Source organism: Octodon degus, unplaced genomic scaffold, assembly GCF_000260255.1.
Source record: "Octodon degus isolate 3935 unplaced genomic scaffold, OctDeg1.0 scaffold00066, whole genome shotgun sequence".
Lineage (NCBI taxonomy): Eukaryota > Metazoa > Chordata > Mammalia > Rodentia > Octodontidae > Octodon > Octodon degus.
In genome coordinates this window covers 12394028-12398838 of record NW_004524642.1, presented here as the reverse complement: position 1 = coordinate 12398838, position 4811 = coordinate 12394028, and positions in this window count along the sequence as shown.

Sequence of the window (4811 nt, the reverse complement as noted above, 5' to 3'; positions counted from 1 at the left end):
TCTCTCTCTCTCTCTCTCTCTCTCTCTCTCTCTCTCTCTCTCTCTCTCTCTCTCTCTCTCTCTGCCTTCCCCACCCCCCAGTTCTCCAGCACCTACAGACTGCCTGCAGAAACTTCAGTACTTAATAATCCTACATCTCTTCTGTGCTTGCCTCAGGCCAACGAACCCTGACTGAGTTGTTAACCTCCTGTGATGCCTCTGGCTCCTTTGAATTTTTATTTTTATTTTTTTGCCATTAGGGTTATCTTCCAACACCTTGGTTTTCACATTCTGTTTCATTATCTTAATATTGTTTCATCCACTTATCTTCATGTCAGAGTCCTAAGATGAAAACATGACATAATTAATTGCTTAAAAACCCTCAAAAACTTTCCAGCATCTTGTATTTTCATTGTCTGTTTTACCTGTCAATTTTCTTCAGAGTTCCTCAGTCTTTTGTATGTAACAAGCAGCATAAGGGCAGGTCCTAATTATGCATTTGACAGGAAGATAAGTAAATTATTTTAAAATCTGAGACTTGAAAATTTTTTAAATAAATAGGTACTATAAAAGAGCTCAATTTTGTTCTTGCTTTTAAGATAAATAATATTGAAAAAGCGATCATGGACTATATTGTTACTGTATGCAACTGACTTAGAAGTATCAGACAGGGCCAGGCAATTACCTGAGCAATTGTGCTTGCAGGCTTATTGGTTGGCCATAGTTTTGTCTCGCCTCAGGCCCACACTGCAAGTTCCCATGTTTTCCACCAAAGGCCCCCTCACCTCATGGTTTCGCTCTATAAAGCTCCCTAGAAAAGGCAGAGTCCAGGGAAACACGCTCAGTCCCACTTAGTTCCTCTTTTGGACAGAGCTTTTTTTTTTCTCCCAATAAATATATTCTGCTCTGAACCTCCACTGTTCCTAAAATTAATTCTTTGACTTTAGATGACAGGAACTCATTCCAGATATCTTTTGAGTTGGGAGTTTCATTCCCCTATATCATTATGAAAATCAATTTTGGTCCTTCAACTTTTGTGGTTCTGGGATTTCAATTTTATTTAGTGCTTTAACATAAGAACAGAACATGATTATATAGATAGATAGATATAGATAATGATATAGATATAAATACAGATATATAGATATATATTATTACTAAGAATCTTTAAATCAATTTTTTATATATAGGAACACACTGGTAACACATCATAGTTCTTAACACAGTTATTGAAAAGAGTGATGTTTTGAAGTTGTGCTTAAAGAGTCAGTTCCCTAAAAGACCCATCACCTTCCCGGATCACCCATGTACACTCATTTAATTCCAAGTAGCATAAGACTGTACCCAATATTCTATCCAGGAACTGCTGAAGAAAGGAAAGAAAACAAAAGGATACCTGCATGTTTGAAGATGTCATAGGAAACATTCAAGTCTTTATGCAGGGGAAGGCAGTCACAGGCTGGAAGAAGGATAAAGTAGGGTGTCCTTGAGCTTGCTTAAAGAGATTAATAGGAAATATTGCCAAGGGCAGCTTTTGCTTTTGCACTTAGATTCCAGCCATTTAGAAAGACAAAGATAAAGAAAGAGAGAACCAAGGTACAGGAACGTTCCAGGTAACACAATTAACACCGGAATTTTCCCAAATAGTACAAAAATGTGCAAAGCCAGAGTAACCAGCCTCCCCAATTAAAAAAAAAAAAAAAACAACACAAAAGGGACAAGGGGCAGTCACCTAAGTACTCTTATTTAATATCTAAAAGACACACACACACACACACACACACATATGCATATATATTTAAATGTATCTTCTGACTTTTCCATCACTATAAAGATACACACATGTCCCCATTATTAAATTTCTAACTCTAAGTGACCCTTCTATGAGGACCACCCTTTGCTGGACATATCCATCTGGAAGGAAGGAAGGAATCAGATATCCAGAAAGATGTGGACAGAGGAACCCAGGTTAGGATAGCTATAGCCAGAGGAGAACCAAATGGCAACAGCTTCCACCTTCCTGCCTGGGGGATGGGAAAAATCACTAGTCCTCAGTAAAAGAGAGCTAGGGACAAAACCTCTTGGGGATTCACTTTCTGATACTCCCCACTTTCCCAGATTAGCTCTCTGTCTTCTCTTTATTTTTCTACATTTTTCACAATTTTATTCCTTTATTTTAAACTCTACTTCTTTAATTATTACTGTTGCTGAATTTAGGATCTGGTGCAACGCCAGTAGCTGCACGTTCCAGCAGAGCACTGGCATGGTGTGGCACAGTGTGGCATGGTATACACCCTGCACATGACATTTGTATTAATAAGTAACAGACTTCCCAAATATGCGCAGCAAGGAAAATACATTTCACAGTCACACTTGCAAGCTAGATATATGAATTTGGAAATAGCTTCAAATGACTATCACCGTTTATCTTTTATATCTTAGCATAGTCCATTGTAAGTTGTGTGTAAGAACATATACAACCACATATCCACATTTGCATACTTTGAAACTGTACATGCTTAAAGAAAGAGAAGCATCAACAATTTTTGTAAAATTTAAAAGCATGTTGTGGACTAGAAAATCATGTGTGACTATGACATCATTGGTTATAGGCAACACTTGCATGGTGCTGTTGCTTTTATTAACTTTCTCTGGTACACACCCAACTAGAAGATGTCTAATATTCGTAACTTTAGCTAAAAACACAACACTAGTTCCTCCACGTGCTCCTAAAATACTCAATTTTCTTTCTATCATAATATCATATTAGGACATATTTACATGTCTGAGAATGTCCAAAACTGAGCTTCTCAGAGACAAAGACACTTACTTGTTTGAGACGGTGTCTTTTTTTATTATGTATTTAGTATAGTTTCTACAGGGTCTCACTACACAGATTGGACATGCAGCGATCCTCCTATTGTCAGCCTCCCAAGCACACACCAGCATACGCAGTCTCAATGGCTGTCTTTGTCCATCCTGGGGGGTGGAGCTGCCACAGCAAGCGGGGGATCAACCTCCAGCCCCTGCATTGGCCTAAGCAGGTGCTTTCATTCTCTGAGTTGTCTGGCCAGTCCTTGAGGTGGTGTCATAATGAAGGACAATATACAATCAACACAGAGTTGCAGAATAAATGCATAAATGAATGAATGAGATTTTTCCTCATAAATCAGAATCATTTTATCTGTTAATGTTCACTACCAGAAGAATATATATGGTGAGAGGTCTGACACTCACTGCAGAATCTGGTATGAATTCTTGTCAGAAAGGTAAACGCTCTGCTTTGAAAGATGGAAGTGCTCAAGGCAATACTGCAGTTCCTTTAAGCAACAGTGACTTCCTTCTTCCCCTTTCTGTTTCAGGAAGCCTACAATCCCGTTGGTTGATGCCGCCCACATCCATGGTGGGGCTCCGCTCTTCACCTTCAGGCCTACAACTCAGTCATTCTCAGACACATCCACAGCTGAGTTTCTAATCTGCTAGGTATTCCTTAACTTATTAATATTGAATATTGCAGTTAACTAGCACATAATTTGAACTATTTTTTCATAAAAGGTTTCTAGCTATGCCTTGCTTTCAATTTATCTATGAGTACTTGCATTCACACATGTGTGTGTGTTTAGATGTGTGCGTGTGCACACACTCACACACACATACACTTTTGAATTCCTAAAATGTGTCAGGTATTGGAATATTTTCCTCACTGCACATTTCAAAAAGTGGCAAAGACAGATCACAAATTTTGATTTAAGTTACAACTAAAAATTATCTTGAAATTTGTGAATGCAGGATTTCCAGTCCTATGATATTTTACTACTGAATGATGTCAGACTTTGAGATTTCCTCTAATGTTATACTGATTTTAAAAAAAAATCTCTTGGGGCTGGGAAGATGGCTCAGTGGAATAAGTGCTTCCCTCGCAAGTGCAGGGGCCTGAGTTCAATCCCTGGTTCCGCAAGAAAAAAAAATATCTCTCCCTCAAACTCACCATTAATAATTAGATCTGATAAGTCAGGAAACAAGTAAACAAAACTGAAATAGGTAAAATATTGTTTTAGGAACAGATCGGTCCTTTCAATTAATTATGAAAGTATAAAAGATATAAAATATAAATATTTCAAAATTATAATAAGAAATAGCCTGAAATGCAACATTCTCTTTATATAACTAGAAGAAAAATTATAAAAGCAGCTGAGCAAGCAGAGATAAAAATTAAAAATTATTTGTTATAACAAAGGTACAGTCAATGATACTGTAATAACTATTGAGGGAAATGAAAATCTTCAATAATTATTCCTCCTGGTTTGAACTGATACCCCTTGATTGTGGTTTTGCTTTCTGTGTATTCAGTTATCCATATTTAACCTTGAACAAATAATATTCAATGTAAAACTCCAGATATTAAAAAAATACAGGTTTTAAACAATTTTCATTACAACATACTTTTAAATTATTTAACTTTATTATAACTATTATAAATCTCTTATTATACCTACATTATAAATTAAACTTTGTCACAAATATATATGTATAGGAAAAAGATTATAATTTATATAAGCTTCAGAGCTATCCATGTCATTCACTTGAAATCTTGAAGCACATGTCTTATGATAAGGGACATCTGTTTCTGATGTTTTAATTTTGGATGAAGGATCAAATAAATTGTCAATGTATTACCAATGATTGTTTTAGTATGTATAAGTACTAAACTTTCTACTGTGTAATGGAATTCAGCAGTAAAATGAATAAATGTATAATTGTCCCTCAAAAATCTCATGTTCACAGTCAGGGGTTTGGCAAGTTTATTGTATTATAGGGGTGCCATTTAGTAA